This window comes from Puntigrus tetrazona, unplaced genomic scaffold, assembly GCF_018831695.1.
Source record: "Puntigrus tetrazona isolate hp1 unplaced genomic scaffold, ASM1883169v1 S000000979, whole genome shotgun sequence".
NCBI lineage: Eukaryota > Metazoa > Chordata > Actinopteri > Cypriniformes > Cyprinidae > Puntigrus > Puntigrus tetrazona.
This window is the reverse complement of record NW_025048574.1, coordinates 12,669-35,579: the sequence shown is the minus strand read 5'-3', so window position 1 is coordinate 35,579 and position 22,911 is coordinate 12,669. Positions and strand designations below refer to the sequence as shown.

Sequence of the window (22,911 nt, the reverse complement as noted above, 5' to 3'; positions counted from 1 at the left end):
TATTTTAATGTGAGGCACACTCATGCCATTATACTAGATAAGTAATGAATGAAATACAAAAATATCAAAATGAGCTACATTAAAGATAAGAGCATTAGTTAAGTAGTTAAAAACAGTCAAACTCTGTTTAAAGAACAGCTACTTTAAAGGCAATTGAATTAAATACAGTAAGGAAAGCAAAGAGCTGGTCAAACTTTGGCCACACTAAGGGCCAGTGTATTAGATAAGTAGTGAAAAACTCAAAAACTTACAGCACCTGGTATTCCTAGGCAGTCTCCCATCCAAGTACTAACTAGGTCTAACTCTGCTTAGCTTCTGAGATCAGACGAGATCAGGCGTGAACAGGGTGGTATGGCCAGAAGCAAAAGCTGCTGCAAAAAGCCCCCTATTTTAAGGTGAGGCACACTAAGTGCCATTATACTAGATAAGTAATGAATGAAATACAAAAAATACTTCAAAATGAGCTACATTAAAGATAAGAGCATTAGTTAAGTAGTTAAAAACAGTCAAACTCTGTTTAAAGAACAGCTACTTTAAAGGCAATTGAATTCAATAGGTAAGGGAAAGCAAAGAGCTGGTCAAACTTTGGCCACACTAAGGGCCAGTGTATTAGATAAGTAGTGAAAAACTCAAAAACTTACAGCACCTGGTATTCCTAGGCAGTCTCCCATCCAAGTACTAACTAGGCCCAACTCTGCTGCTTAGCTTCTGAGATCAGACGAGATCAGGCGTGAACAGGGTGGTATGGCCGTAAGCTAAAAGCTGCTGCAAAAGCCCCTATTTTAAGGTGAGGCACACTAAGTGCCATTATACTAGATAAGTAATGAATGAAATACAAAAATACTTCAAAATGAGCTACATTAAAGATAAGAGCATTAGTTAAGTAGTTAAAACAGTCAAACTCTGTTTAAAGAACAGCTACTTTAAAGGCAATTGAATTAAATAAGCAGTAAGGGAAAGCAAAGAGCTGGTCAAACTTTGGCCACACTAAGGGCCAGTGTATTAGATAAGTAGTGAAAAACTCAAAACTTACAGCACCTGGTATTCCTAGGCAGTCTCCCATCCAAGTACTAACTAGGCCCAACTCTGCTTAGCTTCTGAGATCAGACGAGATCAGGCGTGAACAGGTGGTATGGCCGTAAGCTAAAGCTGCTGCAAAAAGCCCCTATTTTAAGGTGAGGCACACTCAAGTGCCATTATACTAGATAAGTAATGAATGAAATACAAAAAAATACTTCAAAATGAGCTACATTAAAGATAAGAGCATTAGTTAAGTAGTTAAAAACAGTCAAACTCTGTTTAAAGAACAGCTACTTTAAAGGCAATTGAATTAAATAAGCAGTAAGGGAAAGCAAAGAGTTGGTCAAACTTTGGCCACACTAAGGGCCAGTGTATTAGATAAGTAGTGAAAAACTCAAAAACTTACAGCACCTGGTATTCCTAGGCAGTCTCCCATCCAAGTACTAACTAGGCCCAACTCTGCTTAACTTCTGAGATCAGACGAGATCAGGCGTGAACAGGATGGTATGGCCGTAAGCGAAAGCTGCTGCATAAAGTCCCCTATTTTAAGGTGAGGCACACTAAGTGCCATTATACTAGATAAGTAATGAATGAAATACAAAAATACTTCAAAATGAGCTACATTAAAGATAAGAGCATTAGTTAAGTAGTTAAAAACAGTCAAACTCTGTTTAAAGAACAGCTACTTTAAAGGCAATTGAATTAAATAAGCAGTAAGGAAAGCAAAGAGCTGGTCAAACTTTGGCCACACTAAGGGCCAGTGTATTAGATAAGTAGTGAAAAACTCAAAAACTTACAGCACCTGGTATTCCTAGGCAGTCTCCCATCCAAGTACTAACTAGGCCCAACTCTGCTTAGCTTCTGAGATCAGACGAGATCAGGCGTGAACAGGGTGGGATGGCCGTAAGCTAAAGCTGCTGCAAAAGCCCCCTATTTTAAGGTGAGGCACACTAAGTGCCATTATACTAGATAAGTAATGAATGAAATACAAAAAAATACTTCAAAATGAGCTACATTAAAGATAAGAGCATTAGTTAAGTAGTTAAAAACAGTCAAACTCTGTTTAAAGAACAGCTACTTTAAAGGCAATTGAATTAAATAAGCAGTAAGGGAAAGCAAAGAGCTGGTCAAACTTTGGCCACACTAAGGGCCAGTGTATTAGATAAGTAGTGAAAAACTCAAAAAACTTACAGCACCTGGTATTCCTAGGCAGTCTCCCATCCAAGTACTAACTAGGCCCAACTCTGCTTAGCTTCTGAGATCAGACGAGATCAGGCGTGAACAGGGTGGGATGGCCGTAAGCTAAAGCTGCTGCAAAAAGCCCCCTATTTTAAGGTGAGGCACACTAAGTGCCATTATACTAGATAAGTAATGAATGAAATACAAAAAATACTTCAAAATGAGCTACATTAAAGATAAGAGCATTAGTTAAGTAGTTAAAAACAGTCAAACTCTGTTTAAAGAACAGCTACTTTAAAGGCAATTGAATTAAATAAGCAGTAAGGGAAAGCAAAGAGCTGGTCAAACTTTGGCCACACTAAGGGCCAGTGTATTAGATAAGTAGTGAAAAACTCAAAACTTACAGCACCTGGTATTCCTAGGCAGTCTCCCATCCAAGTACTAACTAGGCCCAACTCTGCTTAGCTTCTGAGATCAGACGAGATCAGGCGTGAACAGGGTGGTATGGCCGTAAGCTTAAAGCTGCTGCAAAAAGCCCCTATTTTAAGGTGAGGCACACTAAGTGCCATTATACTAGATAAGTAATGAATGAAATACAAAAAAAATACTTCAAAATGAGCTACATTAAAGATAAGAGCATTAGTTAAGTAGTTAAAAACAGTCAAACTCTGTTTAAAGAACAGCTACTTTAAAGGCAATTGAATTAAATACAGTAAGGGAAAGCAAAGAGCTGGTCAAACTTTGGCCACACTAAGGGCCAGTGTATTAGATAAGTAGTGAAAAACTCAAAACTTACAGCACCTGGTATTCCTAGGCAGTCTCCCATCCAAGTACTAACTAGGCCCAACTCTGCTTAGCTTCTGAGATCAGACGAGATCAGGCGTGAACAGGTGGGATGGCCGTAAGCAAAGCTGCTGCAAAAAGCCCCCTATTTTAAGGTGAGGCACACTAAGTGCCATTATACTAGATAAGTAATGAATGAAATACAAAAAATACTTCAAAATGAGCTACATTAAAGATAAGAGCATTAGTTAAGTAGTTAAAAACAGTCAAACTCTCTGTTTAAAGAACAGCTACTTTAAAGGCAATTGAATTAAATAAGCAGTAAGGGAAAGCAAAGAGCTGGTCAAACTTTGGCCACACTAAGGGCCAGTGTATTAGATAAGTAGTGAAAAACTCAAAAACTTACAGCACCTGGTATTCCTAGGCAGTCTCCCATCCAAGTACTAACTAGGCCCAACTCTGCTTAGCTTCTGAGATCAGACGAGATCAGGCGTGAACAGGGTGGTATGGCCGTAAGCTAAAGCTGCTGCAAAAGCCCCTATTTTAAGGTGAGGCACACTAAGTGCCATTATACTAGATAAGTAATGAATGAAATACAAAAAAATACTTCAAAATGAGCTACATTAAAGATAAGAGCATTAGTTAAGTAGTTAAAAACAGTCAAACTCTGTTTAAAGAACAGCTACTTTAAAGGCAATTGAATTAAATAAGCAGTAAGGGAAAGCAAAGAGCTGGTCAAACTTGGCCACACTAAGGCCAGTGTATTAGATAAGTAGTGAAAAACTCAAAAACTTACAGCACCTGGTATTCCTAGGCAGTCTCCCATCCAAGTACTAACTAGGCCCAACTCTGCTTAGCTTCTGAGATCAGACGAGATCAGGCGTGAACAGGGTGGTATGGCCGTAAGCTAAAGCTGCTGCAAAAAGCCCCTATTTTAAGGTGAGGCACACTAAGTGCCATTATACTAGATAAGTAATGAATGAAATACAAAAAATACTTCAAAATGAGCTACATTAAAGATAAGAGCATTAGTTAAGTAGTTAAAAACAGTCAAACTCTGTTTAAAGAACAGCTACTTTAAAGGCAATTGAATTAAATAAGCAGTAAGGGAAAGCAAAGAGCTGGTCAAACTTTGGCCACACTAAGGGCCAGTGTATTAGATAAGTAGTGAAAAACTCAAAAACTTACAGCACCTGGTATTCCTAGGCAGTCTCCCATCCAAGTACTAACTAGGCCCAACTCTGCTTAGCTTCTGAGATCAGACGAGATCAGGCGTGAACAGGGTGGTATGGCCGTAAGCTAAAGCTGCTGCAAAAAGCCCCTATTTTAAGGTGAGGCACACTAAGTGCCATTATACTAGATAAGTGAATGAAATACAAATACAAAAATACTTCAAAATGAGCTACATTAAAGATAAGAGCATTAGTTAAGTAGTTAAAAACAGTCAAACTCTGTTTAAAGAACAGCTACTTTAAAGGCAATTGAATTAAATAAGCAGTAAGGGAAAGCAAAGAGCTGGTCAAACTTTGGCCACACTAAGGGCCAGTGTATTAGATAAGTAGTGAAAAACTCAAAACTTACAGCACCTGGTATTCCTAGGCAGTCTCCCATCCAAGTACTAACTAGGCCCAACTCTGCTTAGCTTCTGAGATCAGACGAGATCAGGCGTGAACAGGGTGGTATGGCCGGTAAAGCTTAAAGCTGCTGCAAAAAGCCCCTATTTTAAGGTGAGGCACACTATGCCATTATACTAGATAAGTAATGAATGAAATACAAAAAAATACTTCAAAATGAGCTACATTAAAGATAAGAGCATTAGTTAAGTAGTTAAAAACAGTCAAACTCTGTTTAAAGAACAGCTACTTTAAAGGCAATTGAATTAAATAAGCAGTAAGGGAAAGCAAAGAGCTGGTCAAACTTTGGCCACTAAGGGCCAGTGTATTAGATAAGTAGTGAAAAAACTCAAAACTTACAGCACCTGGTATTCCTAGGCAGTCTCCCATCCAAGTACTAACTAGGCCCAACTCTGCTTAGCTTCTGAGATCAGACGAGATCAGGCGTGAACAGGGTGGGATGGCCGTGCAAGCTTAAAGCTGCTGCAAAAGCCCTCTATTTTAAGGTGAGGCACACTATGCCATTATACTAGATAAGTAATGAATGAAATACAAAAAATACTTCAAAATGAGCTACATTAAAGATAAGAGCATTAGTTAAGTAGTTAAAAACAGTCAAACTCTGTTTAAAGAACAGCTACTTTAAAGGCAATTGAATTAAATAAGCAGTAAGGGAAAGCAAAGAGCTGGTCAAACTTTGGCCACACTAAGGGCCAGTGTATTAGATAAGTAGTGAAAAACTCAAAAACTTACAGCACCTGGTATTCCTAGGGCAGTCTCCCATCCAAGTACTAACTAGGCCCAACTCTGCTTAGCTTCTGAGATCAGACGAGATCAGGCGTGAACAGGGTGGTATGGCCGTAAGCTTAAAGCTGCTGCAAAAAGCCCCTATTTTAAGGTGAGGCACACTAAGTGCCATTATACTAGATAAGTAATGAATGAAATACAAAAAATACTTCAAAATGAGCTACATTAAAGATAAGAGCATTAGTTAAGTAGTTAAAAACAGTCAAACTCTGTTTAAAGAACAGCTACTTTAAAGGCAATTGAATTAAATAAGCAGTAAGGGAAAGCAAAGAGCTGGTCAAACTTTTTGGCCACACTAAGGGCCAGTGTATTAGATAAGTAGTGAAAAACTCAAAACTTACAGCACCTGGTATTCCTAGGCAGTCTCCCATCCAAGTACTAACTAGGCCCAACTCTGCTTAGCTTCTGAGATCAGACGAGATCAGGCGTGAACAGGGTGGTATGGCCGTAAGCTAAAAGCTGCTGCAAAAAGCCCCCTATTTTAAGGTGAGGCACACTAAGTGCCATTATACTAGATAAGTAATGAATGAAATACAAAAAAATACTTCAAAATGAGCTACATTAAAGATAAGAGCATTAGTTAAGTAGTTAAAAACAGTCAAACTCTGTTTAAAGAACAGCTACTTTAAAGGCAATTGAATTAAATAAGCAGTAAGGGAAAGCAAAGAGCTGGTCAAACTTTGGCCACACTAAGGGCCAGTGTATTAGATAAGTAGTGAAAAACTCAAAAACTTACAGCACCTGGTATTATTCCTAGGCAGTCTCCCATCCAAGTACTAACTAGGCCCAACTCTGCTTAGCTTCTGAGATCTTCTGAGATCAGGCGTGAACAGGGTGGTATGGCCGTAAAGCTAAAGCTGCTGCAAAAAGCCCCTATTTTAAGGTGAGGCACACTAAGTGCCATTATACTAGATAAGTAATGAATGAAATACAAAAAATACTTCAAAATGAGCTACATTAAAGATAAGAGCATTAGTTAAGTAGTTAAAAACAGTCAAACTCTGTTTAAAGAACAGCTACTTTAAAGGCAATTGAATTAAATAAGCAGTAAGGGAAAGCAAAGAGCTGGTCAAACTTTTGGCCACACTAAGGGCCAGTGTATTAGATAAGTAGTGAAAAACTCAAAACTTACAGCACCTGGTATTCCTAGGCAGTCTCCCATCCAAGTACTAACTAGGCCCAACTCTGCTTAGCTTCTGAGATCAGACGAGATCAGGCGTGAACAGGGTGGTATGGCCATAAGCAAAAGCTGCTGCAAAAAGCCCCCTATTTTAAGGTGAGGCACACTAAGTGCCATTATACTAGATAAGTAATGAATGAAATACAAAAAATACTTCAAAATGAGCTACATTAAAGATAAGAGCATTAGTTAAGTAGTTAAAAACAGTCAAACTCTGTTTAAAGAACAGCTACTTTAAAGGCAATTGAATTAAATAAGCAGTAAGGGAAAGCAAAGAGCTGGTCAAACTTTGGCCACACTAAGGGCCAGTGTATTAGATAAGTAGTGAAAAACTCAAAACTTACAGCACCTGGTATTCCTAGGCAGTCTCCCATCCAAGTACTAACTAGGCCCAACTCTGCTTAGCTTCTGAGATCAGACGAGATCAGGCGTGAACAGGGTGGTATGGCCGTAGATGAAAGCTGCTGCAAAAAGCCCCCTATTTTAAGGTGAGGCACACTAAGTGCCATTATACTAGATAAGTAATGAATGAAATACAAAAAATACTTCAAAATGAGCTACATTAAGAATAAGAGCATTAGTTAAGTAGTTAAAAACAGTCAAACTCTGTTTAAAGAACAGCTACTTTAAAGGCAATTGAATTAAATAAGCAGTAAGGGAAAGCAAAGAGCTGGTCAAACTTTGGCCACACTAAGGGCCAGTGTATTAGATAAGTAGTGAAAAACTCAAAACTTACAGCACCTGGTATTCCTAGGCAGTCTCCCATCCAAGTACTAACTAGGCCCAACTCTGCTTAGCTTCTGAGATCAGACGAGATCAGGCGTGAACAGGGTGGTATGGCTGCAAGCTAAAGCTGCTGCAAAAAGCCCCTATTTTAAGGTGAGGCACACTAAGTGCCATTATACTAGATAAGTAATGAATGAAATACAAAAAATACTTCAAAATGAGCTACATTAAAGATAAGAGCATTAGTTAAGTAGTTAAAAACAGTCAAACTCTGTTTAAAGAACAGCTACTTTAAAGGCAATTGAATTAAATAAGCAGTAAGGGAAAGCAAAGAGCTGGTCAAACTTTGGCCACACTAAGGGCCAGTGTATTAGATAAGTAGTGAAAAACTCAAAAACTTACAGCACCTGGTATTCCTAGGCAGTCTCCCATCCAAGTACTAACTAGGCCCAACTCTGCTTAGCTTCTGAGATCAGACGAGATCAGGCGTGAACAGGGTGGTATGGCCGTAAGCTAAAGCTGCTGCAAAAAGCCCCTATTTTAAGGTGAGGCACACTAAGTGCCATTATACTAGATAAGTAATGAATGAAATACAAAAAAATACTTCAAAATGAGCTACATTAAAGATAAGAGCATTAGTTAAGTAGTTAAAAACAGTCAAACTCTGTTTAAAGAACAGCTACTTTAAAGGCAATTGAATTAAATAAGCAGTAAGGGAAAGCAAAGAGCTGGTCAAACTTTGGCCACACTAAGGGCCAGTGTATTAGATAAGTAGTGAAAAACTCAAAACTTACAGCACCTGGTATTCCTAGGCAGTCTCCCATCCAAGTACTAACTAGGCCCAACTCTGCTTAGCTTCTGAGATCAGACGAGATCAGGCGTGAACAGGGTGGTATGGCCGTAAGCCAAAGCTGCTGCAAAAAGCCCCCTATTTTAAGGTGAGGCACACTAAGTGCCATTATACTAGATAAGTAATGAATGAAATACAAAAATACTTCAAAATGAGCTACATTAAAGATAAGAGCATTAGTTAAGTAGTTAAAAACAGTCAAACTCTGTTTAAAGAACAGCTACTTTAAAGGCAATTGAATTAAATAAGCAGTAAGGGAAAGCAAAGAGCTGGTCAAACTTTGGCCACACTAAGGGCCAGTGTATTAGATAAGTAGTGAAAAACTCAAAACTTTACAGCACCTGGTATTCCTAGGCAGTCTCCCATCCAAGTACTAACTAGGCCCAACTCTGCTTAGCTTCTGAGATCAGACGAGATCAGGCGTGAACAGGGTGGTATGGCCGTAAAGCAAAGCTGCTGCAAAAAGCCCCCTATTTTAAGGTGAGGCACACTAAGTGCCATTATACTAGATAAGTAATGAATGAAATACAAAAAAATACTTCAAAATGAGCTACATTAAAGATAAGAGCATTAGTTAAGTAGTTAAAACAGTCAAACTCTGTTTAAAGAACAGCTACTTTAAAGGCAATTGAATTAAATAAGCAGTAAGGGAAAGCAAAGAGCTGGTCAAACTTTGGCCACACTAAGGGCCAGTGTATTAGATAAGTAGTGAAAAACTCAAAACTTACAGCACCTGGTATTCCTAGGCAGTCTCCCATCCAAGTACTAACTAGGCCCAACTCTGCTTAGCTTCTGAGATCAGACGAGATCAGGCGTGAACAGGGTGGTATGGCCGTGAAGCTAAAGCTGCTGCAAAAGCCCCCTATTTTAAGGTGAGGCACACTAAGTGCCATTATACTAGATAAGTAATGAATGAAATACAAAAAAATACTTCAAAATGAGCTACATTAAAGATAAGAGCATTAGTTAAGTAGTTAAAAACAGTCAAACTCTGTTTAAAGAACAGCTACTTTAAAGGCAATTGAATTAAATAAGCAGTAAGGGAAAGCAAAGAGCTGGTCAAACTTTGGCCACACTAAGGGCCAGTGTATTAGATAAGTAGTGAAAAACTCAAAACTTACAGCACCTGGTATTCCTAGGCAGTCTCCCATCCAAGTACTAACTAGGCCCAACTCTGCTTAGCTTCTGAGATCAGACGAGATCAGGCGTGAACAGGGTGGTATGGCCAGAAGCGAAAGCTGCTGCAAAAAGCCCCCTATTTTAAGGTGAGGCACACTAAGTGCCATTATACTAGATAAGTAATGAATGAAATACAAAAAAATACTTCAAAATGAGCTACATTAAAGATAAGAGCATTAGTTAAGTAGTTAAAAACAGTCAAACTCTGTTTAAAGAACAGCTACTTTAAAGGCAATTGAATTAAATAAGCAGTAAGGGAAAGCAAAGAGCTGGTCAAACTTTGGCCACACTAAGGGCCAGTGTATTAGATAAGTAGTGAAAAAATTTAAAAACCTACAGCACCTGGTATTCCTAGGCAGTCTCCCATCCAAGTACTAACTAGGCCCAACTCTGCTTAGCTTCTGAGATCAGACGAGATCAGGCGTGAACAGGGTGGTATGGCCGTAAGCTAAAGCTGCTGCAAAAGCCCCCTATTTTAAGGTGAGGCACACTAAGTGCCATTATACTAGATAAGTAATGAATGAAATACAAAAAAATACTTCAAAATGAGCTACATTAAAGATAAGAGCATTAGTTAAGTAGTTAAAAACAGTCAAACTCTGTTTAAAGAACAGCTACTTTAAAGGCAATTGAATTAAATAAGCAGTAAGGGAAAGCAAAGAGCTGGTCAAACTTTGGCCACACTAAGGGCCAGTGTATTAGATAAGTAGTGAAAAACTCAAAACTTACAGCACCTGGTATTCCTAGGCAGTCTCCCATCCAAGTACTAACTAGGCCCAACTCTGCTTAGCTTCTGAGATCAGACGAGATCAGGCGTGAACAGGGTGGTATGGCCGTAAGCGAAAGCTGCTGCAAAAAGCCCCCTATTTTAAGGTGAGGCACAATAAGTGCCATTATACTAGATAAGTAATGAATGAAATACAAAAAAATACTTCAAAATGAGCTACATTAAAGATAAGAGCATTAGTTAAGTAGTTAAAAACAGTCAAACTCTGTTTAAAGAACAGCTACTTTAAAGGCAATTGAATTAAATAAGCAGTAAGGGAAAGCAAAGAGCTGGTCAAACTTTGGCCACACTAAGGGCCAGTGTATTAGATAAGTAGTGAAAAACTCAAAACTTACAGCACCTGGTATTCCTAGGCAGTCTCCCATCCAAGTACTAACTAGGCCCAACTCTGCTTAGCTTCTGAGATCAGACGAGATCAGGCGTGAACAGGGTGGTATGGCCGTAGCTAAAGCTGCTGCAAAAAGCCCCTATTTTAAGGTGAGGCACACTAAGTGCCATTATACTAGATAAGTAATGAATGAAATACAAAAAAATACTTCAAAATGAGCTACATTAAAGATAAGAGCATTAGTTAAGTAGTTAAAAACAGTCAAACTCTCTGTTTAAAGAACAGCTACTTTAAAGGCAATTGAATTAAATAAGCAGTAAGGGAAAGCAAAGAGCTGGTCAAACTTTGGCCACACTAAGGGCCAGTGTATTAGATAAGTAGTGAAAAACTCAAAACTTACAGCACCTGGTATTCCTAGGCAGTCTCCCATCCAAGTACTAACTAGGCCCAACTCTGCTTAGCTTCTGAGATCAGACGAGATCAGGCGTGAACAGGGTGGTATGGCCGTAAGCTAAAGCTGCTGCAAAAAGCCCCTATTTTAAGGTGAGGCACACTAAGTGCCATTATACTAGATAAGTAATGAATGAAATACAAAAAAATACTTCAAAATGAGCTACATTAAAGATAAGAGCATTAGTTAAGTAGTTAAAAACAGTCAAACTCTGTTTAAAGAACAGCTACTTTAAAGGCAATTGAATTAAATAAGCAGTAAGGGAAAGCAAAGAGCTGGTCAAACTTTGGCCACACTAAGGGCCAGTGTATTAGATAAGTAGTGAAAAACTCAAAAACTTACAGCACCTGGTATTCCTAGGCAGTCTCCCATCCAAGTACTAACTAGGCCCAACTCTGCTTAGCTTCTGAGATCAGACGAGATCAGGCGTGAACAGGTGGTATGGCCGTAAGCTAAAAAGCTGCTGCAAAAAGCCCCTATTTTAAGGTGAGGCACACTATGCCATTATACTAGATAAGTAATGAATGAAATACAAAAAAATACTTCAAAATGAGCTACATTAAAGATAAGAGCATTAGTTAAGTAGTTAAAAACAGTCAAACTCTGTTTAAAGAACAGCTACTTTAAAGGCAATTGAATTAAATAAGCAGTAAGGGAAAGCAAAGAGCTGGTCAAACTTTGGCCACACTAAGGGCCAGTGTATTAGATAAGTAGTGAAAAACTCAAAACTTACAGCACCTGGTATTCCTAGGCAGTCTCCCATCCAAGTACTAACTAGGCCCAACTCTGCTTAGCTTCTGAGATCAGACGAGATCAGGCGTGAACAGGGTGGTATGGCCGTAAGCTAAAAGCTGCTGCAAAAAGCCCCTATTTTAAGGTGAGGCACACTAAGTGCCATTATACTAGATAAGTAATGAATGAAATACAAAAAATACTTCAAAATGAGCTACATTAAAGATAAGAGCATTAGTTAAGTAGTTAAAAACAGTCAAACTCTGTTTAAAGAACAGCTACTTTAAAGGCAATTGAATTAAATAGCAGTAAGGGAAAGCAAAGAGCTGGTCAAACTTTTGCCACACTAAGGGCCAGTGTATTAGATAAGTAGTGAAAAACTCAAAACTTACAGCACCTGGTATTCCTAGGCAGTCTCCCATCCAAGTACTAACTAGGCCCAACTCTGCTTAGCTTCTGAGATCAGACGAGATCAGGCGTGAACAGGGTGGTATGGCCGTAAGCAAAAGCTGCTGCAAAAAGCCCCCTATTTTAAGGTGAGGCACACTAAGTGCCATTATACTAGATAAGTAATGAATGAAATACAAAAAAATACTTCAAAATGAGCTACATTAAAGATAAGAGCATTAGTTAAGTAGTTAAAAACAGTCAAACTCTGTTTAAAGAACAGCTACTTTAAAGGCAATTGAATTAAATAAGCAGTAAGGGAAAGCAAAGAGCTGGTCAAACTTTGGCCACACTAAGGGCCAGTGTATTAGATAAGTAGTGAAAAAACTCAAAAACTTACAGCACCTGGTATTCCTAGGCAGTCTCCCATCCAAGTACTAACTAGGCCCAACTCTGCTTAGCTTCTGAGATCAGACGAGATCAGGCGTGAACAGGGTGGTATGGCCGTAAGCTAAAGCTGCTGCAAAAAGCCCCTATTTTAAGGTGAGGCACACTAAGTGCCATTATACTAGATAAGTAATGAATGAAATACAAAAAAACTTTCAAAATGAGCTACATTAAAGATAAGAGCATTAGTTAAGTAGTTAAAAACAGTCAAACTCTGTTTAAAGAACAGCTACTTTAAAGGCAATTGAATTAAATAAGCAGTAAGGGAAAGCAAAGAGCTGGTCAAACTTTGGCCACACTAAGGGCCAGTGTATTAGATAAGTAGTGAAAAACTCAAAAACTTACAGCACCTGGTATTCCTAGGCAGTCTCCCATCCAAGTACTAACTAGGCCCAACTCTGCTTAGCTTCTGAGATCAGACGAGATCAGGCGTGAACAGGGTGGTATGGCCAGTAAGCTAAAGCTGCTGCAAAAGCCCCTATTTTAAGGTGAGGCACACTATGCCATTATACTAGATAAGTAATGAATGAAATACAAAAAAATACTTCAAAATGAGCTACATTAAAGATAAGAGCATTAGTTAAGTAGTTAAAAACAGTCAAACTCTGTTTAAAGAACAGCTACTTTAAAGGCAATTGAATTAAATAAGCAGTAAGGGAAAGCAAAGAGCTGGTCAAACTTTTTGGCACACTAAGGGCCAGTGTATTAGATAAGTAGTGAAAAACTCAAAACTTACAGCACCTGGTATTCCTAGGCAGTCTCCCATCCAAGTACTAACTAGGCCCAACTCTGCTTAGCTTCTGAGATCAGACGAGATCAGGCGTGAACAGGGTGGTATGGCCGTAAGCTAAAGCTGCTGCAAAAAGCCCCCTATTTTAAGGTGAGGCACACTAAGTGCCATTATACTAGATAAGTAATGAATGAAATACAAAAATACTTCAAAATGAGCTACATTAAAGATAAGAGCATTAGTTAAGTAGTTAAAAACAGTCAAACTCTGTTTAAAGAACAGCTACTTTAAAGGCAATTGAATTAAATAAGCAGTAAGGGAAAGCAAAGAGCTGGTCAAACTTTGGCCACACTAAGGGCCAGTGTATTAGATAAGTAGTGAAAAACTCAAAACTTACAGCACCTGGTATTCCTAGGCAGTCTCCCATCCAAGTACTAACTAGGCCCAACTCTGCTTAGCTTCTGAGATCAGACGAGATCAGGCGTGAACAGGGTGGTATGGCCGTAGCTAAAGCTGCTGCAAAAGCCCCTATTTTAAGGTGAGGCACACTAAGTGCCATTATACTAGATAAGTAATGAATGAAATACAAAAAAATACTTCAAAATGAGCTACATTAAAGATAAGAGCATTAGTTAAGTAGTTAAAAACAGTCAAACTCTGTTTAAAGAACAGCTACTTTAAAGGCAATTGAATTAAATAAGCAGTAAGGGAAAGCAAAGAGCTGGTCAAACTTTGGCCACACTAAGGGCCAGTGTATTAGATAAGTAGTGGAAAAAACTCAAAAACTTACAGCACCTGGTATTCCTAGGCAGTCTCCCATCCAAGTACTAACTAGGCCCAACTCTGCTTAGCTTCTGAGATCAGACGAGATCAGGCGTGAACAGGGTGGTATGGCCGTAAGCTTAAAGCTGCTGCAAAAGCCCCTATTTTAAGGTGAGGCACACTAAGTGCCATTATACTAGATAAGTAATGAATGAAATACAAAAAAATACTTCAAAATGAGCTACATTAAAGATAAGAGCATTAGTTAAGTAGTTAAAAACAGTCAAACTCTGTTTAAAGAACAGCTACTTTAAAGGCAATTGAATTAAATAAGCAGTAAGGGAAAGCAAAGAGCTGGTCAAACTTTGGCCACACTAAGGGCCAGTGTATTAGATAAGTAGTGAAAAACTCAAAACTTACAGCACCTGGTATTCCTAGGCAGTCTCCCATCCAAGTACTAACTAGGCCCAACTCTGCTTAGCTTCTGAGATCAGACGAGATCAGGCGTGAACAGGGTGGTATGGCCGTAAGCTTAAAGCTGCTGCAAAAGCCCCTATTTTAAGGTGAGGCACACTAAGTGCCATTATACTAGATAAGTAATGAATGAAATACAAAAATACTTCAAAATGAGCTACATTAAAGATAAGAGCATTAGTTAAGTAGTTAAAAACAGTCAAACTCTGTTTAAAGAACAGCTACTTTAAAGGCAATTGAATTAAATAAGCAGTAAGGGAAAGCAAAGAGCTGGTCAAACTTTGGCCACACTAAGGGCCAGTGTATTAGATAAGTAGTGAAAAACTCAAAACTTACAGCACCTGGTATTCCTAGGCAGTCTCCCATCCAAGTACTAACTAGGCCCAACTCTGCTTAGCTTCTGAGATCAGACGAGATCAGGCGTGAACAGGGTGGGATGGCCGTAAGCTAAAGCTGCTGCAAAAAGCCCCCTATTTTAAGGTGAGGCACACTAAGTGCCATTATACTAGATAAGTAATGAATGAAATACAAAAAATACTTCAAAATGAGCTACATTAAAGATAAGAGCATTAGTTAAGTAGTTAAAAACAGTCAAACTCTGTTTAAAGAACAGCTACTTTAAAGGCAATTGAATTAAATAAGCAGTAAGGGAAAGCAAAGAGCTGGTCAAACTTTGGCCACACTAAGGGCCAGTGTATTAGATAAGTAGTGAAAAACTCAAAACTTACAGCACCTGGTATTCCTAGGCAGTCTCCCATCCAAGTACTAACTAGGCCCAACTCTGCTTAGCTTCTGAGATCAGACGAGATCAGGCGTGAACAGGGTGGTATGGCCGTAGTTTAAAGCTGCTGCAAAAAGCCCCCTATTTTAAGGTGAGGCACACTATGCCATTATACTAGATAAGTAATGAATGAAATACAAAAAAATACTTCAAAATGAGCTACATTAAAGATAAGAGCATTAGTTAAGTAGTTAAAAACAGTCAAACTCTGTTTAAAGAACAGCTACTTTAAAGGCAATTGAATTAAATAAGCAGTAAGGGAAAGCAAAGAGCTGGTCAAACTTTGGCCACACTAAGGGCCAGTGTATTAGATAAGTAGTGAAAAACTCAAAAACTTACAGCACCTGGTATTCCTAGGCAGTCTCCCATCCAAGTACTAACTAGGCCCAACTCTGCTTAGCTTCTGAGATCAGACGAGATCAGGCGTGAACAGGGTGGTATGGCCGTAAGCTTAAAGCTGCTGCAAAAAGCCCCTATTTTAAGGTGAGGCACACTAAGTGCCATTATACTAGATAAGTAATGAATGAAATACAAAAAATACTTCAAAATGAGCTACATTAAAGATAAGAGCATTAGTTAAGTAGTTAAAAACAGTCAAACTCTGTTTAAAGAACAGCTACTTTAAAGGCAATTGAATTAAATAAGCAGTAAGGGAAAGCAAAGAGCTGGTCAAACTTTGGCCACACTAAGGGCCAGTGTATTAGATAAGTAGTGAAAAACTCAAAACTTACAGCACCTGGTATTCCTAGGCAGTCTCCCATCCAAGTACTAACTAGGCCCAACTCTGCTTAGCTTCTGAGATCAGACGAGATCAGGCGTGAACAGGGTGGTATGGCCGTAAGCAAAAGCTGCTGCAAAAGCCCCCTATTTTAAGGTGAGGCACACTAAGTGCCATTATACTAGATAAGTAATGAATGAAATACAAAAATACTTCAAAATGAGCTACATTAAAGATAAGAGCATTAGTTAAGTAGTTAAAAACAGTCAAACTCTGTTTAAAGAACAGCTACTTTAAAGGCAATTGAATTAAATAAGCAGTAAGGGAAAGCAAAGAGCTGGTCAAACTTTGGCCACACTAAGGGCCAGTGTATTAGATAAGTAGTGAAAAACTCAAAAACTTACAGCACCTGGTATTCCTAGGCAGTCTCCCATCCAAGTACTAACTAGGCCCAACTCTGCTTAGCTTCTGAGATCAGACGAGATCAGGCGTGAACAGGGTGGTATGGCCGTAAGCTTAAAGCTGCTGCAAAAAGCCCCTATTTTAAGGTGAGGCACACTAAGTGCCATTATACTAGATAAGTAATGAATGAAATACAAAAAAATACTTCAAAATGAGCTACATTAAAGATAAGAGCATTAGTTAAGTAGTTAAAAACAGTCAAACTCTGTTTAAAGAACAGCTACTTTAAAGGCAATTGAATTAAATAAGCAGTAAGGGAAAGCAAAGAGCTGGTCAAACTTGGCCACACTAAGGGCCAGTGTATTAGATAAGTAGTGAAAAACTCAAAAACTTACAGCACCTGGTATTCCTAGGCAGTCTCCCATCCAAGTACTAACTAGGCCCAACTCTGCTTAGCTTCTGAGATCAGACGAGATCAGGCGTGAACAGGGTGGTATGGCCAGTAGCTAAAGCTGCTGCAAAAAGCCCCCTATTTTAAGGTGAGGCACACTAAGTGCCATTATACTAGATAAGTAATGAATGAAATACAAAAAATACTTCAAAATGAGCTACATTAAAGATAAGAGCATTAGTTAAGTAGTTAAAAACAGTCAAACTCTGTTTAAAGAACAGCTACTTTAAAGGCAATTGAATTAAATAAGCAGTAAGGGAAAGCAAAGAGCTGGTCAAACTTTGGCCACACTAAGGGCCAGTGTATTAGATAAGTAGTGAAAAAACTCAAAAACTTACAGCACCTGGTATTCCTAGGCAGTCACCCATCCAAGTACTAACTAGGCCCAACTCTGCTTAGCTTCTGAGATCAGACGAGATCAGGCGTGAACAGGGTGGTATGGCCTTAAGCGAAAGCTGCTGCAAAAAGCCCCCTATTTTAAGGTGAGGCACACTAAGTGCCATTATACTAGATAAGTAATGAATGAAATACAAAAAAATACTTCAAAATGAGCTACATTAAAGATAAGAGCATTAGTTAAGTAGTTAAAAACAGTCAAACCCTGTTTAAAGAACAGCTATTTTAAAGGCAATTGAATTAAATAAGCAGTAAGGGAAAGCAAAGAGCTGGTCAAACTTTGGCCACACTAAGGGCCAGTTTATTAGATAAGTAGTGAAAAAACTCAAAAACTTACAGCACCTGGTATTCCTAGGCAGTCTCCCATCCAAGTACTAACTAGGCCCAACTCTGCTTAGCTTCTGAGATCAGACGAGATCAGGCGTGAACAGGGTGGTATGGTCTGCAAGCTAAAGCTGCTGCAAAAGCCCCCTATTTTAAGGGGTGAGGCACACTCAAGTGCCATTATACTAGATAAGTAATGAATGAAATACAAAAATACTTCAAAATGAGCTACATTAAAGATAAGAGCATTAGTTAAGTAGTTAAAAAATAACAGTCAAACTCTGTTTAAAGAACAGCTACTTTAAAGGCAATTGAATTGTAAATAAGCAGTAAGGGAAAGAAAGAGCTGGTCAAACTTTGGCCACACTAAGGGCCAGTGTATTAGATAAGTAGTGAAAAACTCAAAACTTACAGCACCTGGTATTCCTAGGCAGTCTCCCCATCCAAGTACTAACTAGGCCCAACTCTGCTTAGCTTCTGAGATCAGACGAAGATCAGGCGGAACAGGTGGGATGGCCGTGAAGGAAAAGCTGCTGCAAAAGCCCCTATTTTAAGGTGAGGCACACTATGTGCCATTATGCTAGATAAGTAATGAATGAAATACAAAAATACTTCAAAATGAGCTACATTAAAGATAAGAGCATTAGTTAAGTAGTTAAAAACAGTCAAACTCTGTTTAAAGAACAGCTACTTTAAAGGCAATTGAATTAAATAAAGCAGTAAGGGAAAGCAAAGAGCTGGTCAAACTTTGGCCACACTTGGCGGGCCAGTGTATTAGATAAGTAGTGAAAAATCTCAAAAAACTTACAGCACCTGGTATTCCTAGGCAGTCTCCCATCCATACTAACTAGGCCCAACTCTGCTTAGCTTCTGAGATCAGACGCAGGATCAGGCGTGAACAGGGTGGTATGGCCGTAAGCAAAGCTGCTGCAAAAAGCCCCTATTTAAGGTGAGGGGTACACTAAGTGCCATTATACTAGATAAGTAATGAATGAAATATAAAAATACTTCATAATGAGCTACATTAAAGATAAGAGCATTAGTTAAGTAGTTAAAAACAGTCAAACTTCAGTTTAAAGAACAGCTACTTTAAAGGCAATTGAATTAATAAGCAGTAAGGGAAAGCAAAGAGTTGGACAAAACCCTGGCACACTTAAGGGCCAGTGTGTATTAGATAAGTAGTGAAAAATCCCAAAATCCAGCACCTGGTATTCCTAGGAAGTCTCCCATCCAAGTACTAACTAAGCCCCAACTCTGCTTAGCTTTCTGAGATCAGGGCGTGAACAGGGTGGTATGGCCCCTAAGAGAAAGCTGCTGCAAAAGCCTCCCTATTTTTAAGGTGAGGTGAGCACACTAAGTGCCATTATACTAGATAAGTAATGAATGAAATACAAAAAAATACTTCAAAATGAGCTACATTAAAGATAAGAGCATTAGTTATAGTTAAAACACAAACTCTGTTTAAAGTACAGCTACTTTAAAGGCAATTGAATTAAATAAGCAGTAAGGGAAAAGCAAAGAGTTGGTCAAACTTTGGCCACACTAAGGGCCAGTGTATTAGATAAGTAGTGAAAAACTCAAAACTTACAGCACCTGGTAGGTATCCTAAGCAGTCTCCCCATCCAAGTACTAATTCAGGCCCAACTCTGCTTAGCTTCTGAGATCAGATGAGATCACGCTGTGAAACAGGGTGATATGGCCATAAGCAAAAAGCTGCTGCAAAAGCCCCCTATTTTAAGTGTGAGGCACACTAAGTGCCATTATACTAGATAAGTAATGAATGAAATACAAAAAATACTTTAAAATGAGCTACACAAAGATAAGAGCATTAGTTAAGTAGTTAAAAACAGTCAAACTTCTGCTTAAAGTACATGCTACTTTAAAGGCAATTGAATTAAATAAGCAGTAAGGAAAGCAAAGAGCTGGTCAAACTTTTAGCCACACCAAGGGCCAGTGTATTAGATAAGTAGTGAAAAACTCAAAACCTACAGCACCTGGTATTCACCCATCCAAGAACTAACTAGGCCCAACTCTGCTTAGCTTCTGAGATCAGACAAGATCAGGCGTGAACAGGGTGGTCACGGCCGTAAGCTTAAAGCTGCTGCAAAAGCCCCCTATTTTAAGGTGAGGTGCACTAAGTGCCATTACACTAGATAAGTAAAATGAAATACAAAAAATACTTCAAAATGAGCTACATTAAAGATAAGAGCATTAGTTTAGTAGTTAAAAATAGTTTCAAACTCTGTTTAAAGTACAGCTACTTTAAAGGCAATTGAATTAAATAAGCAGTAAGGGAAAGCAAAAGAGTTGGTCAAACTCTGGCCAGCACTGCAGGGCCAGTGTATTAGATAAGTAGTGAAAAACTCAAAAACCTACAGCACCTGGTATCCCTAGGCAGTCTTCCCATCCAAGTACTAACCAGGCCCAACTCTGCTTAGCTTCTGAGATCAGACGATGATCAGGCAGTGAACAGGGTGGTATGGCCGTAAAGCCAAAGCTGCTGCAAAAAGCTCCCTATTTTAAGGTGAGGCACACTAAGTGCCATTATACTAGATAAGTAATGAATGAAATACAAAAATACTTCAAAATGAGCAACATTAAAGATAAGAGCATTAGTTAAGTAGTTAAAAATCAGTCAAACTCTGTTTAAAGTAAGAAGCTACTTTAAAGGCAATTGAATTAAATAAGCAGTAAGAGAAAGCAAAGAGCTGGTCAAACTTTGGCCACACTAAGAGCCAGTGTGTATTAGATAAGCAATGCAAAAACTCAAAACCTACAGCACCTGGCATTCCTAGGCAGTCTACCATCCAAGTACTAACCAGGCCTAACTCTGCTTAGCTTCTGAGATCAGACAAAATCAGGCGTGAACAGGTGCTATATGGCCGTAAGCTTTATAACTGCTGCAAAAAGCCCCTATTTTTAAGGTGAGTACACTAAGTGCCATTATACTAGATAAGTAATGAATGAAATACAAAAAATACTTCAAAAATGAGCTACATTAAAGATAAGAGCATTAGTTAAGTAGTTAAAAACAGTCAAACTCTGTTTAAAGTACAGCTACTTTAAAAGGCAACTGAATTAAATAAGCAGTAAGGGAAAGCAAAGAGCTGGTCAAACTTTGGCCACACTAAGGGCCAGTGTATTAGATAAGCAGTGAAAAACTCAAAACTTACAGCACCTGGTATGCCTAGGCAGTCTCCCATCCAAGTAATAACCAGGGCCAACTCTGCTTAGCTTCTGAGATCAGACGAGATCAGGCATGAACAGGGTGGTATGGCAGTAAGCCAAAGCTGCTGCAAAAAGCCCTTATTTTAAGGTGAGGCACACCAAAGTGCCATTATACTAGATAAGTAATGAATGAAATACAAAAATACTTTTAAAATGAGCTATATTTAAAGATAAGAGCATTAGTTAAGTAGTTAAAAACAGTCAAACTCTGTTTAAAGTACAGCTACTTTAAAGGCAACTGGAATTAATTAAGCAGTAAGGGAAAGCAAAGAGCTGGTCAAACTTTGGGCCACACTAAGGGCCAGTGTATTAGATAAGTAGTGAAAAACTCAAAAACTCCCACAGCACCTGGTATTCCTAGGCAGTCTCCAATCCAAGTAATAACCAGGGCCAACTCTGCTTAGCTTCTGAGCTCAGACAAGATCAGGCGTGGAACAGGGTGGTATGGCAGTAAGCAAAGCTGCTGCAAAAGCCCCCTATTTTAAGGTGAGGCTCACTAAGTGTCATTTTATTAGATAATGAATGAAATACAAAAAAATACTTCAAAATGAGCTACATTAAAGATAAGAGCATTAGTTAAGTAGTTAAAATGAAGTCAAACTCTGTTTAAAGTACAGATACTTTAAAGGCAACTGAATTAAATAAGCAGTAAGTGGAAAGCAAAGAGCTGGTCAACCTTTTTGGCCAAGCACTAAGGGCCAGTGTATTAGATAAGTAGTGAAAAATCTCAAAACTTACAGCACCTGGTATTCCTAGGCAGTCTCATTATCCAAGTACTAACTAGGCCCAACTCTGCTTAGCTTCTGAGATCAGACGAGATCAGGCGGAACAGGTGGTATGGCCGCAAGTCGTAAAAGCTGCTGCAAAAGCCCCCCTATTTTAAGGTGAGGCACACTAAGTGCCATTATACTAGATAAGCAATGAATGAAATACAAAAAATACTTCAAATTGAGCTACATTAAAAGATAAGAGCATTAGTTAAGTAGTTAAAAACAGTCAAACTCTGTTTAAAGAACAGCTACTTTAAAGGCAATTGAATTAAATAAGCAGTAAGGGAAAGCAAAGAGCTGGTCAAACTTTGGCCACACTAAGGGCCAGTGTATTAGATAAGTAGTGAAAAAAACTCAAAAACTTACAGCACCTGGTATTCCTAGGCAGTCTCCCCATCCAAGTACTAACTAGGCCCAACTCTGCTTAGCTTCTGAGATCAGACGAGATCAAGCGTGAACAGGTGGGATGGCTGTAAGCTAAAGCTGCTGCAAAAAGCCCCCTATTTTAAGGTGAGGCACACTAAGTGCCATTATACTCAGATAAGTAATGAATGAAATACAAAAAAATACTTCAAAATGAGCTACATTAAAGATAAGAGCATTAGTTAAGAAGTTAAAACAGTCAAACTCTGTTTAAAGAACAGCTACTTTAAAGGCAATTGAATTAAATAAGCAGTAAGGGAAAGCAAAGAGCTGGTCAAACTTTTGGCCACACTAAGGGCCAGTGTATTAGATAAGTAGTGAAAAACTCAAAACTTACAGCACCCAGGTATTCCTAGGCAGTCTCCCATCCAAGTACTAACTAGGCCCAACTCTGCTTAGCTTCTGAGATCAGACTAGATCAGGCGTGAACAGGGTGGTATGGCCGTAGCGTAAAGCTGCTGCAAAAGCCCCCTATTTTAAGGTGAGGCACACTATGCCATTATACTAGATAAGTAATGAATGAAATACAAAAATACTTCAAAATGAGCTACATTAAAGATAAGAGCATTAGTTAAGTAGTTAAAACAGTCAAACTCTGTTTAAAGAACAGCTACTTTAAAGGCAATTGAATTAAATAAGCAGTAAGGGAAAGCAAAGAGCTGGTCAAACTTTGGCCACACTATGGGCCAGTGCATTAGATAAGTAGTGAAAAACTCAAAACTTACAGCACCTGGTATTCCTAGGCAGTCTCCCATCCAAGTACTAACTAGGCCCAACTCTGCTTAGCTTCTGATCAGACGTGAACAGGGTGGTATGGCTGTAAGCAAAGCTGCTGCAAAAAGCCTCTATTTTAAGGTGAAGCAATACTAAGTGCCATTATACTAGATAAGTAATGAATGAAATACAAAAAATAATACTTCAAAATGAGCTACATTAAAGATAAGAGCATTAGTTAAGTAGTTAAAAATAGTCAAACTCTGTTT

The 22,911-nt window shown here is 38.7% G+C and overlaps 23 non-coding genes and 30 pseudogenes across 23 annotated transcripts; all 53 read right to left on the bottom strand.

The window, feature by feature from the left end:
* Nucleotides 1–244: 244 nt before the first annotated feature.
* On the bottom strand, nt 245–363 carry LOC122338107 (annotated as a pseudogene).
* A 271-nt stretch (nt 364–634) lies between these two features.
* LOC122338095 lies at nt 635–756 on the bottom strand (annotated as a pseudogene).
* Nucleotides 757–1,026: 270 nt separating this feature from the next.
* Nucleotides 1,027–1,144, bottom strand: LOC122338098 (annotated as a pseudogene).
* Nucleotides 1,145–1,419: 275 nt separating this feature from the next.
* On the bottom strand, nt 1,420–1,538 carry LOC122338074. The gene has a single exon (XR_006249691.1). It is a non-coding gene; the product is annotated as a 5S ribosomal RNA (ribosomal RNA).
* Nucleotides 1,539–1,810: 272 nt separating this feature from the next.
* LOC122338082 lies at nt 1,811–1,929 on the bottom strand (annotated as a pseudogene).
* Nucleotides 1,930–2,204: 275 nt separating this feature from the next.
* On the bottom strand, nt 2,205–2,323 carry LOC122338081 (annotated as a pseudogene).
* Nucleotides 2,324–2,596: 273 nt separating this feature from the next.
* LOC122338072 lies at nt 2,597–2,715 on the bottom strand. Its single transcript, XR_006249690.1, has one exon. It is a non-coding gene; the product is annotated as a 5S ribosomal RNA (ribosomal RNA).
* A 273-nt stretch (nt 2,716–2,988) lies between these two features.
* On the bottom strand, nt 2,989–3,106 carry LOC122338102 (annotated as a pseudogene).
* A 275-nt stretch (nt 3,107–3,381) lies between these two features.
* LOC122338071 lies at nt 3,382–3,500 on the bottom strand. Its single transcript, XR_006249689.1, has one exon. It is a non-coding gene; the product is annotated as a 5S ribosomal RNA (ribosomal RNA).
* Nucleotides 3,501–3,771: 271 nt separating this feature from the next.
* On the bottom strand, nt 3,772–3,890 carry LOC122338070. Its single transcript, XR_006249688.1, has one exon. It is a non-coding gene; the product is annotated as a 5S ribosomal RNA (ribosomal RNA).
* A 273-nt stretch (nt 3,891–4,163) lies between these two features.
* Nucleotides 4,164–4,282, bottom strand: LOC122338069. The gene has a single exon (XR_006249687.1). It is a non-coding gene; the product is annotated as a 5S ribosomal RNA (ribosomal RNA).
* A 274-nt stretch (nt 4,283–4,556) lies between these two features.
* LOC122338100 lies at nt 4,557–4,676 on the bottom strand (annotated as a pseudogene).
* A 272-nt stretch (nt 4,677–4,948) lies between these two features.
* LOC122338106 lies at nt 4,949–5,067 on the bottom strand (annotated as a pseudogene).
* A 274-nt stretch (nt 5,068–5,341) lies between these two features.
* On the bottom strand, nt 5,342–5,461 carry LOC122338090 (annotated as a pseudogene).
* Nucleotides 5,462–5,736: 275 nt separating this feature from the next.
* On the bottom strand, nt 5,737–5,855 carry LOC122338067. The gene has a single exon (XR_006249685.1). It is a non-coding gene; the product is annotated as a 5S ribosomal RNA (ribosomal RNA).
* A 276-nt stretch (nt 5,856–6,131) lies between these two features.
* On the bottom strand, nt 6,132–6,253 carry LOC122338108 (annotated as a pseudogene).
* Nucleotides 6,254–6,527: 274 nt separating this feature from the next.
* Nucleotides 6,528–6,646, bottom strand: LOC122338075. The gene has a single exon (XR_006249692.1). It is a non-coding gene; the product is annotated as a 5S ribosomal RNA (ribosomal RNA).
* A 273-nt stretch (nt 6,647–6,919) lies between these two features.
* Nucleotides 6,920–7,038, bottom strand: LOC122338084 (annotated as a pseudogene).
* Nucleotides 7,039–7,311: 273 nt separating this feature from the next.
* LOC122338077 lies at nt 7,312–7,430 on the bottom strand. Its single transcript, XR_006249694.1, has one exon. It is a non-coding gene; the product is annotated as a 5S ribosomal RNA (ribosomal RNA).
* Nucleotides 7,431–7,703: 273 nt separating this feature from the next.
* LOC122338066 lies at nt 7,704–7,822 on the bottom strand. The gene has a single exon (XR_006249684.1). It is a non-coding gene; the product is annotated as a 5S ribosomal RNA (ribosomal RNA).
* A 273-nt stretch (nt 7,823–8,095) lies between these two features.
* On the bottom strand, nt 8,096–8,214 carry LOC122338065. The gene has a single exon (XR_006249683.1). It is a non-coding gene; the product is annotated as a 5S ribosomal RNA (ribosomal RNA).
* A 273-nt stretch (nt 8,215–8,487) lies between these two features.
* Nucleotides 8,488–8,606, bottom strand: LOC122338043. Its single transcript, XR_006249675.1, has one exon. It is a non-coding gene; the product is annotated as a 5S ribosomal RNA (ribosomal RNA).
* Nucleotides 8,607–8,879: 273 nt separating this feature from the next.
* LOC122338094 lies at nt 8,880–8,998 on the bottom strand (annotated as a pseudogene).
* A 274-nt stretch (nt 8,999–9,272) lies between these two features.
* Nucleotides 9,273–9,391, bottom strand: LOC122338093 (annotated as a pseudogene).
* A 276-nt stretch (nt 9,392–9,667) lies between these two features.
* LOC122338076 lies at nt 9,668–9,786 on the bottom strand. Its single transcript, XR_006249693.1, has one exon. It is a non-coding gene; the product is annotated as a 5S ribosomal RNA (ribosomal RNA).
* Nucleotides 9,787–10,059: 273 nt separating this feature from the next.
* LOC122338064 lies at nt 10,060–10,178 on the bottom strand. The gene has a single exon (XR_006249682.1). It is a non-coding gene; the product is annotated as a 5S ribosomal RNA (ribosomal RNA).
* A 274-nt stretch (nt 10,179–10,452) lies between these two features.
* Nucleotides 10,453–10,571, bottom strand: LOC122338088 (annotated as a pseudogene).
* A 274-nt stretch (nt 10,572–10,845) lies between these two features.
* On the bottom strand, nt 10,846–10,964 carry LOC122338063. Its single transcript, XR_006249681.1, has one exon. It is a non-coding gene; the product is annotated as a 5S ribosomal RNA (ribosomal RNA).
* A 274-nt stretch (nt 10,965–11,238) lies between these two features.
* LOC122338097 lies at nt 11,239–11,356 on the bottom strand (annotated as a pseudogene).
* A 273-nt stretch (nt 11,357–11,629) lies between these two features.
* Nucleotides 11,630–11,748, bottom strand: LOC122338062. Its single transcript, XR_006249680.1, has one exon. It is a non-coding gene; the product is annotated as a 5S ribosomal RNA (ribosomal RNA).
* A 272-nt stretch (nt 11,749–12,020) lies between these two features.
* LOC122338061 lies at nt 12,021–12,139 on the bottom strand. The gene has a single exon (XR_006249679.1). It is a non-coding gene; the product is annotated as a 5S ribosomal RNA (ribosomal RNA).
* Nucleotides 12,140–12,415: 276 nt separating this feature from the next.
* On the bottom strand, nt 12,416–12,534 carry LOC122338060. The gene has a single exon (XR_006249678.1). It is a non-coding gene; the product is annotated as a 5S ribosomal RNA (ribosomal RNA).
* A 273-nt stretch (nt 12,535–12,807) lies between these two features.
* Nucleotides 12,808–12,927, bottom strand: LOC122338091 (annotated as a pseudogene).
* Nucleotides 12,928–13,198: 271 nt separating this feature from the next.
* On the bottom strand, nt 13,199–13,317 carry LOC122338059. The gene has a single exon (XR_006249677.1). It is a non-coding gene; the product is annotated as a 5S ribosomal RNA (ribosomal RNA).
* A 272-nt stretch (nt 13,318–13,589) lies between these two features.
* On the bottom strand, nt 13,590–13,708 carry LOC122338087 (annotated as a pseudogene).
* Nucleotides 13,709–13,982: 274 nt separating this feature from the next.
* Nucleotides 13,983–14,101, bottom strand: LOC122338049. The gene has a single exon (XR_006249676.1). It is a non-coding gene; the product is annotated as a 5S ribosomal RNA (ribosomal RNA).
* A 273-nt stretch (nt 14,102–14,374) lies between these two features.
* On the bottom strand, nt 14,375–14,493 carry LOC122338103. The gene has a single exon (XR_006249697.1). It is a non-coding gene; the product is annotated as a 5S ribosomal RNA (ribosomal RNA).
* A 271-nt stretch (nt 14,494–14,764) lies between these two features.
* On the bottom strand, nt 14,765–14,883 carry LOC122338079 (annotated as a pseudogene).
* A 273-nt stretch (nt 14,884–15,156) lies between these two features.
* On the bottom strand, nt 15,157–15,275 carry LOC122338086 (annotated as a pseudogene).
* A 273-nt stretch (nt 15,276–15,548) lies between these two features.
* On the bottom strand, nt 15,549–15,667 carry LOC122338092. Its single transcript, XR_006249696.1, has one exon. It is a non-coding gene; the product is annotated as a 5S ribosomal RNA (ribosomal RNA).
* A 273-nt stretch (nt 15,668–15,940) lies between these two features.
* Nucleotides 15,941–16,059, bottom strand: LOC122338080. Its single transcript, XR_006249695.1, has one exon. It is a non-coding gene; the product is annotated as a 5S ribosomal RNA (ribosomal RNA).
* A 272-nt stretch (nt 16,060–16,331) lies between these two features.
* LOC122338068 lies at nt 16,332–16,450 on the bottom strand. Its single transcript, XR_006249686.1, has one exon. It is a non-coding gene; the product is annotated as a 5S ribosomal RNA (ribosomal RNA).
* Nucleotides 16,451–16,724: 274 nt separating this feature from the next.
* LOC122338101 lies at nt 16,725–16,843 on the bottom strand (annotated as a pseudogene).
* Nucleotides 16,844–17,118: 275 nt separating this feature from the next.
* Nucleotides 17,119–17,237, bottom strand: LOC122338085 (annotated as a pseudogene).
* Nucleotides 17,238–17,513: 276 nt separating this feature from the next.
* On the bottom strand, nt 17,514–17,633 carry LOC122338099 (annotated as a pseudogene).
* A 675-nt stretch (nt 17,634–18,308) lies between these two features.
* On the bottom strand, nt 18,309–18,427 carry LOC122338050 (annotated as a pseudogene).
* Nucleotides 18,428–19,876: 1,449 nt separating this feature from the next.
* LOC122338054 lies at nt 19,877–19,998 on the bottom strand (annotated as a pseudogene).
* A 279-nt stretch (nt 19,999–20,277) lies between these two features.
* On the bottom strand, nt 20,278–20,397 carry LOC122338055 (annotated as a pseudogene).
* Nucleotides 20,398–20,673: 276 nt separating this feature from the next.
* Nucleotides 20,674–20,792, bottom strand: LOC122338109 (annotated as a pseudogene).
* A 674-nt stretch (nt 20,793–21,466) lies between these two features.
* LOC122338053 lies at nt 21,467–21,584 on the bottom strand (annotated as a pseudogene).
* A 280-nt stretch (nt 21,585–21,864) lies between these two features.
* Nucleotides 21,865–21,983, bottom strand: LOC122338048 (annotated as a pseudogene).
* A 275-nt stretch (nt 21,984–22,258) lies between these two features.
* LOC122338045 lies at nt 22,259–22,378 on the bottom strand (annotated as a pseudogene).
* A 268-nt stretch (nt 22,379–22,646) lies between these two features.
* Nucleotides 22,647–22,753, bottom strand: LOC122338052 (annotated as a pseudogene).
* Nucleotides 22,754–22,911: the final 158 nt, after the last annotated feature.